The following is a 20,929-nucleotide window of genomic DNA, read 5'->3' on the forward strand; positions in this document are numbered from 1 at the left end:
GATTGAATGAAAAGATCAGAAGAAGAACAGAAAGAACAAGAATACAATGATGAACAAATGATGAGTTGGAGGTGGGGGAGGGAGTGGAGGTTTGTTGCAATTGTCAAATTGTGCTTAGGCAAATGGAACTTAATTTTCCACTGAGGATTATTTAGTTGCTTCATGTGCAACTTTTTAATAAATTAATTTGGACACAGGGATCAGCAGGCCCTGATGGATTGCATTTGCCGCAGAATGCATCATGCAATGTACTTACAGGGAGCGGGCTGCTTTTGCATTATGAGTGGGCTGTAAGCATTGAGCTGGAACCATGTCAGGAAGCAAAATTGAAAGACTTGTGTTTCGGCAGTACCTTATCACGCCTCTCAGAAACTCCCCAAGCTCTTCACACACAATATACTAATTCCTGCTACAAGGGCTTTTGAGGTAGCTGTTCTTTCGCCTCCGCTGGAAAATCCCAACAACAAACATTGAAACGATTGAAAACTAATCTGCTTTGGTCAATGCACAAAAGGCTGTGTGTTATTTTTTTCGGTAGTGTCACAGCTTCCAGGGGAAGGTGCAGATAAAGTCTCATTTTAACACATAAATCACCATTGAATTACATATCCTAGTGTTTCCTCCATTGATAAACTGGAATCTCAGTTTACATTGTGCGTTGAAAAGGGCCTTGAAACCCCCCTCATTTCATTGAGCCCGAGGAAGCCAAGTCTGAAGAAGGGTTCTGACTCAAAACATCACCTATTTCTTTTCTGCATAGATGCTGCCTGACCCACTGAGTTACTCCAGCACTTTGTGTCTATCATTTGATTCAGAGATAATTGTCAGTCACTGCAGAGGTCAAAATATGTCCTGTAGAGACACCTTCAACATTGGGGACACCTTCCTTTATTGGGGAAATAAAAGACAATTCTATGGAAATAGAAAAACTAAATGCACTAATTTAAAAAAAATCAATTTCATGCTGTTTAGTATTGATGCCAATCCCCAACCTACAATTCATTCCTTCTCACCACCCCCTCCTCAGTCACATCAGAATCATCTTGGAATGTCCCAAGATGGAAGTCATGCTTTGGATACTATAGGGATACAAGGTCCAACCAAAACTTTGTCCATCTTTGACCTTTTCTGATAGTTTGAGAGCATCCATGTGAGCTTCTACACTCTGAAAATATAACAAAGACATGCCATTCCAGTTTAGAGCCTTCCTAGGATGCCGAGGGCTCTGCCTTTAAGACCACATGGGAATTATATTGGGGCGGCACAATGGATGGCCCAGTGGCGCAGCGAGAGTTGCTGCCTCACAGCACCAGAGACCCGGTTCCAATCCTAACAATGGGTGCTGTCAGAACAAAGGTTGCACATTCTCCCTGTGACCACATGGGTTTTCTCTGGTTTCTCTGGTTTCGTTCTACATCTCAAAGACATGCAGGTTTGTAGGTTAATTGGCTTCTATAAATTGTCTCTAGCGTGTAGTGTAGAACTAGTGTCTGGATGATCGTTGGTCGGCGCGGACTAGGTGTACCAAAGGGCCTGTTTCCATGCTGTATCTTTAAACTAAACTAAACTAAATTAACCTAAACTAAACTAAACTAAACTAAACTAAACTAAACTAAACTAAACTAAACTAAACTAAACTAAACTAAACTAAACTAAACTAAACTGATGTAAAGGTCATTCATGTTATCCTCTTATTTGACTGCACTATGCTCTGGATGATGTTGTAACCCGAGTGCACTTTCAACCTGACAATTGTAATAACTGCAATACAGAAATTACACAATTACAGAAGTAAACTTCACCTTTGATCTCTGCCTGTCCTCCAGTGGATTGTGAGGAGGATCCAAAGTAGCTCCAGAGGTACTTAGGCAGGTTAAGTGATGCAATAACAAGCAATGGCGGATAGAATATAATGCGGTGAATGAGGTTGAAATGAGGTTGAATGAAGTCAAAATCAGTGAGGATGTATACTTGTGCAGAAAAACAGAAAGGTGCAGGTACTTTTTAAATGATGAGTGATTGAAAAGTGCTGGTGTTGAAAGAGTACAGATCTGTTGCATCGCCTATCCACTCCCTTCACAGATGCTGCTTGACAAGTTGAGTAACTCCAGCACTTTGTGTTTTATTCTACTACATTAAGCGTTCTATATAAATGCAAGTTGTTGTATAGTTTAGTAAAGGTTTGAGCCATCAACTGAACAACACATTACCTTTTCAGAGGCAAATGCTGATTTCTGCATTTACTTTTGAAATTACTTTAGAATGACTGAATTACAGTTGAATCACTGAAATTACAGTTGAAATCTTAATTCTCTGTATCTGCAATTATTTCTGAAGCATTCAATCTTTTTCATTACCTTTAGCTCTATAACTATTTATTTCTGCACAAGCTCATTCCAAACAAATGCTGATGGTTTGGAATGAAGAATTTATAACTTATCAGGGAAATTTTACTGGCCTATGTTATAGATTGTTTAGAGATACAGCGCAGAAACAGGCCCTTCGGCCCACCGGGTCCGTGCCGCCCAGCGATCCCCGCACACTAACACTATCCTACACCCACTAGGGACAATTCTTTTTACATTTGCCCAGCCAATTAACCTACATACCTGTACATCTTTGGAGTGTGGGAGGAAACCGAAGATCTCGGAGAAAACCCACGCAGGTCACGGGGAGAACGTACTAACTCCGTACAGACAGCGCCCATAGTCAGAATCGAACCTGAGTCTCTGGCGCTGCATTCGCTGTAAGGCAGTAACTCTACCGCTGCGCCACCGTGACTCCCTTTATACAAACAGCACAGGTTTCATTTTCTGTTTATCCATTGACTGTAAATGATAGCATAAAGAGTAAAGTTATAAAATGTTGATAAAAATGCTGACCATTAATAAATGGAGATACTCTGACTCAGGCTAATGTCCAACAAGTGGAACAACCCTGTTCCAGTTGCATAATCACTCTATTCCTGGAAGCCCTGACAAATAGTTCATTAAGCTGCATGGCTGTGCACTCCTCGAGAAACATTTATGAGCTGAGCTCTTTTCGAATAATCATGCTTTGAAGGCCAATTACCACAGCACATTTTCTTATTTAGAACATAGAACAGTACAGCACAAGAACAGGCCCTTCAGCTCACAATGTCTGTGCCGAACGTAATGCCAAGTTAAACTAACCTCCTCTGCCTGCGCATGTTCCATATCCCTACATTCCCCGCATATCCATGTTCATATCTAACAACCTCTTAAATAACACTATTGTATCTGCTGAAACCATCACCCCTGGCAGCACATTCAAGGCACTCACTAAGCCATGCAAAAAAACTTGCCCTGCACATCTCCTTTAAACTTTGTCTCTCTAATTTTGAAACTATACCCTCTAGTATTTGAAGTTTCCACCTTTGAAAAAAGGTTCTGACGGTCTACCCTCTCTATGCCTCTTCTACTTTTATATACTTCTATGTCTATTATATACTTCTATTTGCTGACAGGATCTAATGTCCTCGGTAAGTCCAAAATTTATTGATCCTACAATGTCCACGAACTTCAAGATAGCCATTTTAGAAGGCAGTTACGAGTTAAGTCATTTCTGATGGTCCAGAGTCACACATGGACCAGACCAGTCATTTGCCTGACTTCATTTCCTCAAGGATGTTTGTGAGTCAGGCATGATGCCATGGCAATCTGGTGATTTTTTTTTGTTTAGTTTAGTTGAGTGATACAGCATGAAAACAGACCATCGATCACCTGTTCACACTCGTTCTATGTTATTTCAATGTAGCATCCACTCCCTACACACTAGCGGCAATTTTATGGGGGCCAATTAACCTACAAACCTGCACGTCTTTGGGACATGGGAGAAATTCCACGCAGTCATAGGGAGAAAGTGCAAACTCCACACAGGCAGCACCCGAGGTCAAGATTGAACCCGTGTCTCTGACGCTTTGAGGCAATGGCTCTAATAGCTGCAACACTCTGCCACCCCATTGCTACTGTTACCATTAATAAATTAAAAAATATTTGCAGATGGATTAAATTAATTTAAATTAAAAACTCCCATTGGCCGAGTGGGATTTAAATTAGATCTACAGATTATTAGAAGGGGTATTTGAATTACTGGTCTAACAACATAATCACTGTACTACCGCATACCCATTATCCATTTGGCTGTAAGAACAAGTTGTGGATCAAGCAGAGGGTTCACAACACAGTTTATCTCACTTTGATCTCACCTGCATATTCCAAGGGTTCATCAGTTGTTTGGAGAATATTTACAGCCTGCGACCAAATATGTCTTTTGTATCAATGGGGAATTGTATATCGAAATGTATAAGATTATTAAGGGGTTGGACATGTTAGAGGCAGGAAACATGTTCCCAATGTTGGGGGAGTCCAGAACAAGGGCCCACAGATTAAGAATAAGGGGTAGGCCATTTAGAACTGAGATGAGGAAAAACTTTTTCAGTCAGAGAGTTGTAAACCTGTGGAATTTTCTGCCTCAGAAGGCAGTGGAGGCCAATTCTCTGAATGCATTCAAGAGAGAGCTAGGTAGAGCTCTTAAGGATAGCGGAGTCAGGGGGTATGGGGAGAAGGCAGGAACGGGGTACTGATTGAGAATGATCAGCCATGATCACATTGAATGGCGGTGCTGGCTCGAAGGGCCGAATGGCCTCCTCCTGCACCTATTGTCTATTGTCCATTGTCTATAATTGAGGAGGAAAAATAAAGATCATTTTTTTAAAAACCTGTCCATTCTATAGTAAGCACACACATTCTGATGTATGCTGTATTGTCAACATAGGCTCTGCATAGGGAGTGCACAAGACATATTTACTCTGTTGGAGCCATAACCGTGTACAGTTCTTCTCTTATCAGGCCACACATAATTGTGACATCAGCACCTTCCAAACCAAGACATCTATGGCCTCAGGTAAGAACCACCTCCTGGTTCAGGAATAGCTATGTTTCTACATATGAATTTGTGGAATTCTCTGCCTCGTAAGGCAGTGGAGGCCGATTCACTGGATGCATTTAAAAGAGAGTAAGATAGAGCTCTTAGTGCTAGCGGAATCAAGGGGTATGGGGAGAAGGCAGGAACGGGGTACTGATTGTGGATGATCAGCCATGATCACATTGAATGGCGGTGCTGGCTCGAAGGGCCGAATGGCCTACTTCTGCACCTATTATCTAAGCATCTATGTATTTATGTAACTATCAGGTGGTTGATCAAGCTGCACAACCCGAGTCCTACCTCGACAAAGGAGCATGACGGCCCACCACTTGATTTGACTCGTTTTTTTTCTAATGATCTTTTTGTATTCTGTCTTGTCACAGCCTTCTTTCTTTTAGAAATTGAATGCGTAATTTATTATAATTTGTTTTGTGTGCTTCTGTCTGAGCTTGTGATGCTGCTGCAAGCAAGATTTCATTGTCCCCGTACCTCACTGTATATGTGCATATAACGATAAACTCGACTTGACTTGAAGATCTGCAAACACATGAAATCCCTAACATCCCGAGATAATCTGCCACGCCTCATACTATCCTGAATTTGGACATATACACACCACCCTTTCTTCCCCACCTCCTCCCCTTTGCCCAACCTGGACTCGCACCTATTGATCTCCTCCCACTTCACCTACATTCCTTCCTCTGACTTCACAATTTGCAACTCTTCAATCTTTTTTCTCACACCTTCTGTTTTTCAATCTCTGGCCTTGGTACAACTATCTGCCTATTAACCCTCCCCTCAACCCCCCCCCTCCCCCAACCTATGTTCATCTATTATTTGCCCCACCTTGATCTGCCCCTCCTCTCTTTCCCCCCTCCCTACAATCAACTGAAGGGCTCCAACCAAAAACGTCCCTTATCCATATTCTTCAGGGATGCTGCCTAATGTGCTGATTGAATTCAGTACTTTTCTTCTTCTTTATAAACCAGCATCTGCAGTTCCTTGTTACTACATCTGGAATATATTGTTGTTGGAATAGAACATCACTGGTGGGTTGAATTTTGCATCCCTTTTCCCAACAATACCTTCACCAACTAACTACAGTGGATCAAGAAGATGGATCGCCACCACCTTCACAAGGGCAATTAGGAATGGCCAACATATCATGGCCTTTGCACAAATGCCTATTTTCACTGTAAATATTTTATAAAATTCTACTTCAGACAACATATGACAATGTAGTTGCAAAAGAGAAATAGGCCAATTGACTGAACAGATCGAAACAAGCATTTAGATCATCGGAATGTCCCTTCTTCATGTAACCTAATTGGGTCAGTGCCAACTGACAGCAACACACCGAGAAATTCTGACACAGAACTTTACCACTATCCTTTCCTAAAGTCAGGAAGTTATGTTGCAGGTGTATAAAACTTTGGCGAGGCCACCCCTAGGGTATTGTGTTACATTCTGATCGCAGCTTTACAGGAAAGATGTGGAGGCTTTGGAGAGGGTGCAAAAGAAGTACATTGGGATGATGCATGGATTAGAGGGTGTTAGTTGGACAAATTTGGATTGTTTTCTCAGGGGAGTTAGAGGCAGAGGGGAAACCTGATAGATGTTTATAAAGTTATGAAAGGTGTAGATAGGGTAGCTGCCAGTGAGATAGTGGAAACACTTGCAATAGTAACATTTAAGAGGCATTTAACAAGTATTTGAACATGCAGGAATGAAAGGATATGGATCACATGTAGGCAGATGGGGTTAGATTAATTTGGTATCATGGTCAGCATGACATTGTGGGCTGAAGGGCCTGTTGTCGTGCTGTGCTGTTCAATCTTCTATGTTCTATTGACTAAATAATGAGCAATTCATTTTATTTCTCTTCCCTATTTGCTAGCCACAAGAGACCAACCTAAAACAGACTGAAAGATCATTAATATTCTATAGTGATTCTGAACTTTACTGCTGTTTTCACAACCTGGATCTTAGATAGTAGGTAAATTAGTTCATTAAATTACAATTCCTACAATGAATCATTGCACTCATTATTCCCATTTTTGATAATAGGGCTAATAAGCCAACTACTGCAGGAATTATCCAGAACAAGGTGAATACTTAACCTGCACACCCCATCTTAATTTAACAATGAATGTCGCTGAAATCAACAAGCGCTTGTGGAGATGAGGGGAAAAAATATTTACTGTGAAATGAGGCTTTGGATGTCAGCATGCTCAATGTTCTTCATTGATTCAGTGCTTTTCCTCATGTCTACGATTCATGGTCTGGCTTTCAGCAGTATGGTCGATGCTGAGATTCCCATTGGGATCAGTTCTGACAGATGGCACGAGATTGATGATGAGACTTACCAAATGAAGCCCTGCAACTCTTGTTTCTTGTACCTGAATAGGAGAAAACAATACTAAAAATATAATCTGTTGCGTCTCTGACTCTGTTGTATCAGCTGTCACATTAATTCTCTATTCCCACTTCCACTCTGATCTCTCTGTCTTTGGTCCATCACAATATTTCTATGAAGCCAAATCTAAGTGGGGGCGAGAAGGGGGGAAGAACAATGGAGGATCCGGAGTGGGGGGACCACTGGGAGGATGGGGAGGGGGGGGGGGGGAGAAAAAAGGAGGAGCCGACGGGGGTACTTTGTCAGTGCCATTAACTATGTCAGCGCTGTTTATATGGCAACTATTTACATACCTTGGGTATCCAAGCAAAGAATTTCACTGTGCTTTGTCACATGTGACAATAAAGTATTCCATTCCATTCCTAAGTGTGAGGAACAGTACCCTATCTTCCTTCTGATGAAGTGGCAGCAACCTGAACCATTAGTTCTGTTTCTCTCTTCACAGATGCTGCCAGACCTGCTGGGGCATTTTCTGTTGTGAAGCCACTTTTTCAGTTTGCCAGATTTTAAACAAAATAAAACTTGCAATAGTTGGAATGAGGAAAAGCAAATTATTCCAGTCTTGAAATCTGGCTAAAGTTTTGCAGTAATGTTTTGGAGGAATCAAAAAGATAAACATAATATTAGAATAGCTTGCTAGATCCATTGAATTTAAGCCCGAGGAAACGAGAGCTTAGAGCGCAATTAGAGAAATGAGCCAGAAAGACTTTGTTCCATGTTTCCTTGAGAAACTGCTGGATATCTGCTGCTGGGCATTCAACTCATCTCCGTCTTACTCCACTGCATATTGAAATGCATGAATCACAGGCAAGCTGGAAGTCAGTTGCTGATGCATCTGTCTTACACTCATCCTTCAAGGGTAGCAATGAGGCAAAGATGCACCCAATGGAGAGGCCAAATACACCTCAAATCAAACCCCTCTGCTTTACATCAGCTTTATGAATGGGATTGCAAACCCTGAGGAAAACGTTAAGTGCATGTTCATACTTATTTATATTTAGCTTGGTTTAGTTTAGTTCTGTTTAGAGATACAGTGTGGAAACAGGCCCTTTGGCCCACCAAGTCTGTGCAGATCAGCGATCGCCTGTACGCCTGGCGCAGCAGCGGGTTGTTGGCGCCAACAACCACCTGCTGCTGCTGCTGCCCCAGTCCCCAGTCCCCAGTCCCCAGTCCCCAGTCCCAAATGGAAATGCTCGACGCCCTCAAAACGCTCCTCCTCACACACAGGTGTTCTTCTCTTCATCCATTACTCGGCCGCAGGTGGGCGTCTCTCCACCGCCCACGCCCACGCCCATGCCCATGCCGAGGGGAGGAGCCTCGTGGTGTTTGATTAGAATCCAAAATGGATGACTCCGTATTCAATGCTGAACTCCATTGTTATCGTTTTCATCACTCCCAATTTGTTAATGCCGTTTCTCAATTTTCTGTTTCTATCTACACTATTTACTGCATGATGGTGTTGATCTGAAAAGTCACCTATCCATATTCTCTTGAGATGCTTGACTCACTGGGATACTTCAGCATTTAAAAAAAAATCTTTCTTTGGTAAATCAGCATCTGCAGTTACTTGTTATTACACTATTTACTGTTAGCAATGTCATTAAAAGGTTTTACTGGTTTGGGAACTATCCAAGTCTGCATGAAATTGCAGTGAGGTGGGGATATAGCCCAGTCCGTCACGCAAACCAGGCTTTCCGCCTCTGACTCCATGTGCACTTCACACAACCTCGGAAAAGCAGCCAACGTAATCAGAGACTTGTCTCACCCTGGTCATTCCTTCTACTCCCTGCTCTTTTTGGGCAGATCCCCATCTGTTATCAGGATTCTGAATAGTCCTTCCATAAGCTAGGGCATTGTCCGATTCACCTCTACTACTTGAGATGTGACCTCTACTACTTGAGACTGCTTCTCCATCATGTAAAAGGGCCAGTATCCTTCGATTCATCGAGAACACATGACGGACATATTCTTCCTTCCTTCAAAGACGTCTGCATGGAAAGAGGTTTGTTGCAAACTGAGGACCATTGGCAACAGACGATGGAAGATGCTGAACGAACAAGACTCCCCGAAGCAATGAGAGATTTGTTTGTTTTGCTGACGATTGCTGAGATCAACACTTCTCGACAATTATGGGATCGCTTCAAGAATTCAATGTCTGAAGATTACCTTCAAAGAGAACGGAGAACAATCGATGATCCAAATATCATGATTGATGAGAGGCATCATGATCAGGCTCTGTTGTATATTCAAGACAAGCTTGTGAATTACAACAAGACACTGGGATACTTTCATGTGCCACTACCAAGACATGGAAGGATGAACCTTGATGGTGACAATCCAGAATTGCTGAGTGAACTGCAGTACAATAGACCTGAAAAACAGTGATTTGTTGAAGAGAAGGAGCCTCTGCTGAATGTTGAGCAAAGAGCAATGTATGACCATGTGTGCAGCTGCTTGGAAAGGAATGTTCCTTCAACCAGCAGGTTGATACACCAGCAGGAATGGGCAAAACAATTCTCACCAATTTGATCCTCTCCAAAGTTCGAGTTCAAGTTGATGTTGCTTTTGCTGTAGCATCCTCTGGTATAGCAGCTGCATTGATGCCTGGTGGAAGAACTGCACATTCTCGATTCAAGATACCCATCGAAGTGACCGATAATACCATGTGCAACATTGAGAAGAACTCCAACATGGTTCATTTGATCAGGATTGTGAGACTGATTGTTCGGGGTGAGTGCCCGAAGATTAGGAGGGAGAGCTTTGAAGCGGTGGACAGAACTCTTCGACATCTATGCAAAAAGAACGATGAGCCGTTTGGCGGCATTCTTACCTTTTGTTGTGGCGATTTTCGCAAACTCCTTCCTGTTGTGAAAAGGGGAAATGATGCTGATCTTGAAAATTCGAGCATCAAGAAATCCTATTAACGTTCAAATTGTTATATTTTGTTATTCACATATTAAACTTTAATAAATCCCTTTTCCACTTGCTGTGCCCGTCAGCCGCACATGCGCAGTAATACCTCCATGTTCGACGTCACAATGGAAACCTGACGGGCGGGAATGGCGGCGCCGCCAGAGAGCCCCTAAGAATTGAGGGAGGAGATAAGGGGGGATGGAGTGGGTGACTGGGGTGTGGGGAAGGGGAGGAGGAGTGGGTGGGGAAGAAGAGGGGTTGAGGGGATGGAGTGAGGGAGGGGAGGGGAGGGTGCTAGACCAATGCAGAAAAAAAAAACATTTTAAAGAAAAATCGCGATTTTCATTGAGATTTTTTTTAATTTTTTTTAATGCATTTATTTTAAAGAAAAAAGTGCGATTTTTCCCAACATCACAATGGCAACCCAATGAGTTATGGGCCCAACTGGTCCACTTGGTCTAGTAACATTTAAAAGACAATTGGACAGGTACATCGATAGGAATAATTTAAAGGGATGTGGGGCAAATGCAAGCTGGTGGGACTAGTGTAGTTGGGGCATCTTCGTTGGCATGGGCTGTTTGAGATGAAGGGCCTGCTTCTATTCTGTATGATTCTATGATTCTATGACTGTAACTTGACAAGATTGACTGGGAGAGGCTCTTCGTAGGTAAAGGGACATCTGTAAAGTGGGGGGCCTTTCAAAGGACGGTCTGGGGACAGGAACTCAGGATTCCCTTCCTGAGGCCCAGTCGTGCATCTGCACTGCTCTGCTTTGCAGGAAAGCCATTGATGAGGGAGGAATAGCTCGCAGCTTTGTATCCAAAACAAGTTAGTGCAGGTGGATAGTGGATGAGTTTAAGGAGTCGGTAGCATCCATTGCAGTCTGGCTTGTTGTGTTAAGCACAGAGTTGCAGGAGGTTTTCAAAGTAGGGCTATCTCATTGCCTTCTTAGACAATTGACAATAGGTGCAGGAGGAGGCCATTCGGCCCTTCGAGCCAGCACCGCCATTCAATGTGATCATGGCTGATCATTTTCAATCAGTACCCCGTTCCTGCCTTCTCCCCATACCCCCTGACTCCGCTATCCTTAAGAGCTCTATCTAGCTCTCTCTTGAATGCATTCAGAGAATTGGCCTCCACTGCCTTCTGAGGCAGAGAATTCCACAGATTTACAACTCTCTGACTGAAAACGTTTTTCCTCATCTCAGTTCTAAATGGCCTACCCCTTATTCTTAAACTGTGGCTCCTTGTTCTGGACTCCCCCAACATTAGGAACATGTTTCCTGCCTCTAACGTGTCCAACCCCATTAATAATTTTATACGTTTCGATAAGATCTCCTCTCGTCCTTCTAAATTCCAGTGTATACAAGCCTAGTCGATCCAATCTTTCAACATACGACAGTCCCGCCATTCCGGGAATTAACTGAGTAAATCTACGCTGCACGCCCTCAATAGCAAGAATATCCTTCCTCAAATTTGGAGACCAAAACTGCACACAGTACTCCAGGTGCGGTCTCACTAGGGCCTCTTTGCTGCAGAAGGACCTCTTTGCTCCTATGCTCAACTCCTCTTGTTATGAAGGCCAACATTCCATTGGCTTTCTTCACTGCCTGCTGTACCTGCATGCTTCCTTTCAGTGACTGATGCACTAGGACACCCAGATCTCATTGTACGTCCTCTTTTCCTAACTTGACACCATTCAGATAATACTCTGCCTTCCTATTCTTGATTACCAAAGTGGATAACCTCACACTTATCCACATTAAACTGCATCTGCCATGCATCTGCCCACTCACACAACCTGTCCAAGTCACCCTGCAACCTCATAGCATCTTCCTCACAGTTCACACTGCCACCCAGCTTTGTATTATCTGCAAATCTTCTAAGATATTGGAGGATAGCCAGTAAATTAGATACTTCGTCCATAAAACAAGTTGCTTTGTGCAAACGAGTATTTCCTTCAGTGACTTTGTTAAAAGCCTTGTAATAGCTTTAGGATAATAAAGGCACAACTGTAACATTGCATCCACTAACTAGAATGTAGATGCTGGTTAATACACAAAAAGACACAAAGTGCTGTAGTATCTTAGCAGGTCAGGCAGCTTCTCTGGAGAACATGGATAGGTGATGTTTCGGATTGAGATCCTTCTTCAGACTGGAGAGGGTCTCGATCCGAAATGTCACCTATCAATGTTCTCCAGAGATGTTGCCTGACCTGCTGAATTACTCCAGCACTCTGTGTCCTTTTGTGCATCCACTAATTCGTTAGCAAATAGCCAGGGTATCTTTGGAATATCTTCCCTAGGTATCGCTGCAATGTACACCCTGAGCACAGTTAGATTTAACCCTTAACAAATAACATGCCCAATATAATACGAATCACTTATTTTGCAAGGACTTGGGATAAAGAAGGATCACTTCTTTCATGATTATAAATAGCACTGCAATCCTTTTAGAGCATCGCTAATCTCTTAAAAAGTTTGATTATTGAGTCTAAACCATCCATCTTGCTAATTTGTTGGAGTTGTTGAAAGCCCTGTTTGAGAGGCACCACTTCCTGACATCTGCCCTAATTCTAACCTTTGCCGGTCTGCACTTGTGCCCTTTATCCCTTGTTTCTTATCAAACAAGGTGACTAACAATGATCACAATTTGTACGTCATTCAAATGACTTTAATTTTGACAAAATGATAATAAAGGACAAAATGTTTCATTTCCTTGGAAGATGGAAGGGCGGACGGAAGTGGTCGCGGAAGAATTATGAAATAGAAAATGTGCAAGCTATATGCAGCATGTGAGGTAACTCAGTTAGATTCCCCCACTCATGAACAGACTGCTTGGTTAAACATTCAATAGGATTGAATTAGTTCCTGAAGCAGCGTAATGATATAAAATTGAGATATGTGGTTCTGACAAAGGACATGATGGATTGGCAGAGTCTAATCAATTGTAGACCTTCCTTTATTTTCCAGATCTGATCGAAACGTGTTCGCTTTAGGATAAGTGCCAAGTGTTTCCACAGGGAAGAATACTGCACCAGCTAATTCAACAACCATAATAGAAGATTTATTTTGTGCAGCAACCATAATGTGCCATTAAAGCACATTAGGGATAGGAATATGTCCCAAGGTACTTCATGGATGCACGTTTGCAGCTTTACAAGCTTTGGCAACAAACCACGTAAGAAGTTATTTATATATTTTAACGTGCAAAACAGCTGGAGGCTTAGATTTGACCTTTAGGATAATTATTTAGTTTCTTCAACTTGCTGAGTTCACATGTCTACAAACACAGCCATTCAACCAAAATCATCTTGAAGATCGCAACAGTGACTGAAGCCCCCAAAAGCACCATGATTCCTGTTGGTTTAGAGGAGCACCGCGATCACCAATACACATTCAATTATATATGCGCTACATACATTATATATTTATATATATTTTTCCAGGCAGGAGATACAAAAGCTTGAATGTATGTACCACCAGATTCCGAAGCAACATCTTCCCCACTGTTATCAGACCACCAAATGGACTTCCCAGCTTTGGGTGTTGTCCAATCTTCCAGCCTACCCCATTGGGCCCTTGCACTATTTTCTATCTGCAACTGTAACTTTATCTGTAACTGTAATGCTCTAGCACTAGATTCTGCACTGCGGTTATTTTTCTCTATGCACTTTGCACTATGGATGGCACGGTGGCGCAGCAGTAGAGTTGCAGCCTTACAGCACCTATAAGGGACGTGTTCCATCCTGACTACAGGTGCTGTCTGCATGGAGTTTGTACGTTCTCCCAGTGACATGCATGGTTTTTCTCCGGGTCTCCGGTTTCCTCCAATAATACAAAGATGTATGGGGCTGCAGGTTAATTGGCTTGGTATAAATGTAAAATTGTCCTTAGTGTGTAGGATAGTGTTAATGTGCAGGGATCGCTGGTCGGCACGGACTCGGCGGGCCGAAGGGCCCGTTTCCACGCTGTATCTCTAAACTAAAACTAAACTAAACTAAACTACGCGTAGCGCTAGTGATTGACCCGCTGATTTACTCCAGCTTTTTGTGTCTATTATCAGTTTAAACCAGCATCTGCAGTTTCTTCCTACACATTCCTGCATCAACTTTTGCCTTAGGTGTCGGAATGCATTTGAGTGAGCCTCCGTGTTTCCCTGTTTTGAAAACAATAGTTTATGGCCAAAGCTTATCTTCAAACTCAGAGAGAAAAAATAAATACTGGCTTAATTTCATAGAAACATAGAAACATAGAAAATAGGTGCAGGAGGAGGCCATTCAGCCCTTCGAGCCAGCACCGCCATTCATTGTGATCATGGCTGATCATCCACAATCAGTAACCTGTGCCTGCCTTCTCCCCATATCCCTTGATTCCACTAGCCCACAGAGCTCTATCTAACTCTCTTAAATTCATCCAATGATTTGGCCTCCACTGCCCTCTGTGACAGAGAATTCCAAAAATTCACAACTCTCAGGGTGAAAAAGGTCCTTTTCACCTCAGTTTTAAATGGCCTCCCCTTTATTCTAAGACTGTGGCCCCTGTTTCTGGACTCCCCCAACATTAGGAACATTTTTCCTGCATCTAGCTTGTCCAGTCCTTTTATAATTTTATATGGCTCTATAAGATCCCCTCTCATCCTTCTAAACTCCAGTGAATACAAGCCTAGTTTCAATCTTTCCTCATATCACAGTCCCGCCATCCCAGGGATCAATCTCGTGAACCTACGCTGCTCCTACGAGGGGAGGAACAGAGGAACTATCTAAAGTTGGAGAAGTCGATGTTCATACCACTGGGCTGCAAACTGCCCAGGCGAAATATGAGGTGCTGTTCCTCCAATTTCCGGTGGGCCTCACTATGGCACTGGAGGAGGCCCATGACAGAAAGGTCAGACTGGGAATGGGAGGGGGAGTTGAAGTGCTTGGCCACCGGGAGATCAATTTGGTTAATGCGGACCGAGTGCAGGTGTTCAGCGAAGCGATCGCCGAGCCTGCGCTTGGTTTCGCCGATGTAAATGAGTTGACATCTAGAGCAGCGGATGCAATAGATGAGGTTGGAGGAGGTGCAGGTGAATCTTTGTCTCACCTGGAAAGACTGTTTGGGTCCTTGGATGGAGTTGAGGGGGGAGGTAAAGGGACAGGTGTTGCATCTCGTGCGGTTGCAGGGGAAAGTGCCCGAGGTTGGGGTGGTTTGGGTAGGAAGGGACGAATGGACCAGGGAGTTACGGAGGGAACGGTCTCTGCGGAATGCAGAGAGGGGAGGGGATGGGAAGATATGGCCAGTGGTGGGGGTCCCGTTGTAGGTGACGGAAATGTTGGTGGATGATATGTTGGATCCGCTGGCTGGTGGGGTGGAAGGTGAGAACGAGGAGGATTCTGTCCTTGTTGTGAGTGGGGGGAGGGGGAGCAAGAGCGGAGCTGCGGGATGTAGAAGAGACCTTAGTGAGAGCCTCATCTATAATGGAGGAGGGGAAGCCCCGTTTCCGGAAGAACGAGGACATCTCGGAAGCCCTAGTGTGAAACACCTCATCCCGGGCGCAGATGTGGCGTAGACAGAGGAATTGGGAGTAGGGGATAGACTTTTTGCAGGGGACCGGGTGGGAAGAAGTGTAGTCCAGATAGCTGTGCGAGTCAGTGGGTTTATAGTAAATGTCCGTCACTAGTCTGTCTCCTGTGATGGAGATGGTGAGGTCCAGAAACCATTAGCTTTCTTCACTGCCATTTGCTTTCTTCACTGCCTGCTGTACCTGCACGCCAACTTTCAGTGACTGGTGTACAAGGTCTCCCAGGTCTTACTGCACTTCCCCCTTCCCTAACCTGACACCATTGAGATAATAATCTGCCTCCTTGTTTTTGCCGCCAAAGTGGAACAGGGAAATCAGGCCTTTGCAATCTGTAAATGGTGGTGTATTTCAGAAGCCTAACATGTTGGCTAAACCTTCTGGATCCAGCTAATCATATTTTTTTTCTGTTTCTAATAGTGTTCTGGGCATAAACATCAGCTATTCAGAAACATCTTCCATCGATGGGATAACATGGCACCAAAACATCGCAAGATAAGTTTAACTCTCCGTCTATTGAGTAGTGCACGAACAGCAGAGAGCAGCAATTGTTTGGAATGCACAAAAGCCTTTTCTTGCACTTTGCCCCATCCTCACTTCCCACCCTTCCACTGCAAGTGATGCAATGGAGCTAAGGATCTTGGTAAACTAAGCGCATTTATTACTGTAGAATGATCCAAAATGTGCTTTCAGCTCAGTTACATTAGCTGGGGCAGGAGTATCAGTAATAGTTTCTGAGATTGATTGTAAGTCTTGTGATGCCTACATGAAGTTTCAAATACATGCCTCGTTCACCAGTAAAATACACTAAGTACATCTCCTTAAATGCATGCTTGCCTTTTCCTGTCTGCGCAACACTTGTGTGAGATCGTGCAGATATTCATCTTTGAGGCTCCCATAACCAGGATATCATCCGTGTACATATTGACCCTAAGAACGCCTTGCACTACCTCCTCCATAGTCATGAATGACAACACTTTAACCCAGAGTAGGGGAATCAGGAACCAGAGAACATAAGTATAATGTGAGAAGGGAAAAAAATAATAAGAATCTGAGGGGCAACTTTTTTACAGAGGGTGGTGGATATATGGAACAAGCTGCCAGAGGAGGTAGTCGAGGTTGTTATGAAAAACAACATGTAAGAGACATATGGACAGATAAATGGATAGAAAAGGTTTTGAAGAATAGGGTCCAAACACAGGCAGTTAGGACTATTGTAGCTGGGGCATTTGGTGGCAAGGGCAAGTTGGGCTGAAGGGCCTGTTTCCATGCTGTATGAATCTATGGCTCTATGACGGCTCTAGGGCGGCACGGTAGCGCAGCGGTAGAGTTGCTGCTTTACAGCGAATGCAGCGCCGGAGACTCAGGTTCGATCCTGATTACGGGTGCTGCACTGTAAGGAGTTTGTACGTTCTCCCCGTGACCTGCGTGGGTTTTCTCCGAGATCTTCGGTTTCCTCCCACACTCCAAAGACGTACAGGTATGTAGGTTAATTGGCTGGGTAAATGTAAAAATGTAAAAATTGTCCCTAGTGGGTGTAGGATAGTGTTAATGTGCGGGGATCACTGGGCGGCACGGACTTGGAGGGCCGAAAAAGGCCTGTTTCCGGCTGTATATATATGATATGATATGATATGATGATATGATATGACAGGCAATAGAGTTCCTGTCATAGGAACTGATTTCCAAAAATCCAAGGGGAGCCAATTCAATACGAGCAAGCCAACACATGAGCTAATAGCCAAAGATCTGTGAGACTGATCCTCTGTCACTCTGCTGCTGTTCATGACTCATATCTATATCCATTGCCCTTCCACCATAACTAGAAATGAGTCTTCTACTCAATGAATGAGATAGTTACAGGGACAAGACTTGATTAACTGTCAATTTGCAATCTCCCCTCTCCCAGCAGGCAAAAGGTACATCTGAAAACACACACCTTCAGATTCAGGAACAGTTTCTTCCCAGCTGTTATCAGGCAATTAAACCACTCTATCACCAACCAGAGAGTGGTCCTGAGCTACCATCTACCTCATTGGAGAGCCTCGGACTATCTTTAATCGCACTTTACCTTGTACAAAGCGTTATTCACTTTATCCTATATCTTTGGTTGACTTGATTGTAATCATGTCTCGTTTCTTCGCTGAATGGACGTGCATGCAACAAAAAAGCTTCTCGCTGTACCTTGGTGCATGTGACAATAAACTAAACTGAACTAAATGAGAAATAGAAAGCCAGCTTGAATGGATCCCTGGAGAACCCCAGAGTTTACAATGCAAGTGTGGGAAGAAAATCCGTTGGAAGTCATTCAGTGCTCATAACTGGTGAGTCCATTAGAGGAAAACGATTTGCATAACTTCTGCAATTGTCATTCAGCCTACACTTGCAATGATGTGGCAGTGGAGCTTGTGATAACACAATTGATGAGATTAGTCAGACCACCTTTCCTTTGTGCTTCATTGGAGCTTTAACAATTCCATGATTTAGTTCTATTTTTCTTACCCAAGGTAAGATAGCATTTGTTCACAGTGCATGCCTATGCGTATTCTGATAAAGAGATCGGATGGAAAGCTATAACATATCATCACCCTTCGCCTATTTCTCACAGTACAACACTCGGCAGGCACTGGGGCTTTACTTCCCTTATCACCGAATAAACTCTTCAACAGACATGATCATAATTCTACGAGACATTCTTACTGTATTTTAATAGTGCACATTTTAATTGTTAGTGTAAAAGAAGATATGCAGAGTTTTTAAATATTATTGCTGCAGCTCTGCAAGAACAAATTAACACTTTTCCTCTCCTTATTTATTAGAACTCCCAGTTGATTTTTTTACTGTACTTCCTAATTCCTGATAATAGAATGTCTGAAGAAAGGTCCTCATACAGAAACATCACTTATCCATGCTCTCCAGACCTTGCATCTATCTCTTCCCTCCCCTTCTTCTCCGCCTCCATTCCTAAACAATTTTCAGCTTTTCAATCCTCTAGTTACACAATTCGCAGCTCTCCAATCCTTTTGCCTCATACCTTGTGTGTATTCATCTCTGGCCGTTGTCCACCCATCTGCCTATTACCCTCTACGCCTCACCCCCCCCCCCCCCCCTCCCCCCCCCACTCAATGCTGTTCACCTATGACCTGCCAGGCTTTGCTCCTTCACTCTTTTAGCTTTCTGCCCTCCCCACCCTGCAATCACTCTGAGGGAAGGGTCCTGACCTGGAACGTTGCCTATCCATGTTCTCCAGGGTTGCTGCCTGGCCTGCTGAGTTACTCCAGCATTTTGTATCTCTCCAGATTGCTGCCCGACCTGCTAAGGCACTTTTGTGTATTTTCCTGAGAGTAAATACAAGTGAAAATTAACTGTAGTTTCACACTTTGCTCTTTTGGGGGCAGCATTAACTAAATCTCTGCATTGTACTGGTTGCTCGGCTGATCAAATAAAACACAAAGCTTTCGAATTAGAGCAAGTTTTGTTTTAATTTGGATATTACACACTTTCTGGAAAGAACATTGTGGCAGATAACAAAATGGGAGTTAAAAATGATTTATTATGGCATTTCTTAATTACTTTGTGTAGGTTTAGTTTCGTTCTCTGAAAGAAGTTTGAGCTTTGCTTCTGAGGAGCAATTACCGAGATACTGCAGAGTGGAACAGTGAAGAGATGTCCTTTGCAGTAACGTACACGATTACCGTGGTTTGGTAAGCAAATTCATTCAATCTTTTTCTGTACAATGTCTTGTTCGTCCTTCGTCCCTTAAATAGGACAGATACAACTATGATCTCGCATGTAATAATAGCACACACAAATCAATGCAGCTCTAAGCACTAAATATCTCTGACAGGTCAAAAAGGAAGTTGAAAAACAAAGTAATGGGGTGGCCAGGACTGCATGCAATACTCCAAATGCGGCCTAACCAAAGTCCCATAAAACTGCATCGCGACTTCCTGACTAATGGCGTCCTGTTATAGAGTCATACGGCAGGGAAACAGGTCCATCTTGTCCATGCTGACCGAGATGTCCCATCTAAGCTTGTCCCATTTGCTTGTGTTTGGTCAATATTCCTCTAAATCTTTCTTATCCATGTGACAGTCTAAGCATCTTTTAAATGCTTTTATAGTACCTGCCTCAACTACCACCTCGAGCAGCTTGTTCCATATAACCACCATCCTCTAAGTGAAAAAACTGCCCCTCAGATTCCAATTAAATCTTGTCCCTCTCACCTTAAACCTGGTACTCTGGTTGTTGATTCCACTACTCTGGGGAAAAGCCTCTGTTCACTTACCCTATTTATTCCATTTAGTTCGGTTTTGAGGGAAAGGAAACATGAAACACGCTTTGGCCCACCGAGTCCACGCCAACTATCGGTCACCCTTTCACACTATGTTATCCCACTCTTTCTATGTTATCCCACTTTCTCATACACTCCCTAAATGCTAGGGGCAATTTACAGAGGCCAATTAAGCTACAAACCCGCACAACTTTGGGATGTGGGAAGACACCGGAGGACACGGAGGGAACCCACGCAGTTACAGGGAGAGCATCAGGATTGAACCCCGATTTAGGCGCTGTGAGGCAGCAGTTCCACCAGCTGCGCCACTGTGCCAACCTGAACAAAGCATTTTGTAATAGTTTCCATTCCTCTCAAGCAGTCCCTTATTGCATGGTAGTGCTCAACAAAAGTATCTTTGTAGGCTTAGTTTGATAGTTTGCATGTCTGGGGTAATGCTGAGTGAAAGCAATGAAGTCTGATGTTTTTCTACTTTGCCAGCGAATAATGCAATCACCTGGGGTGGAAATGGTAATGAGATAGTGTAGTCTGTGCACACAGAACAGTCCACGTGAGAAGACAGGTAGACCGATACTGTGACCAAATGCGAGCCTGGGATGGCAAAGAAGTGGAACAGTTCGCTGACAAGCCAGCCATTTTGTTTGGACTGTAATCACGTTGCCATGGATATCATGAAGGTTTGGAACGAAGGAGTAAAGGCTTCTGTCACTGGATTGACAGGGGGGGCGGGGGGGCTTGTGTTTCAGTTAGGGATAACCTCCAGACTGCAGGAGTACGTGCTGCGAGATGCACTTAAGCTT

This window comes from Rhinoraja longicauda, chromosome 4 (genome assembly GCF_053455715.1).
Source record: "Rhinoraja longicauda isolate Sanriku21f chromosome 4, sRhiLon1.1, whole genome shotgun sequence".
NCBI classification, from domain to species: domain Eukaryota; kingdom Metazoa; phylum Chordata; class Chondrichthyes; order Rajiformes; family Arhynchobatidae; genus Rhinoraja; species Rhinoraja longicauda.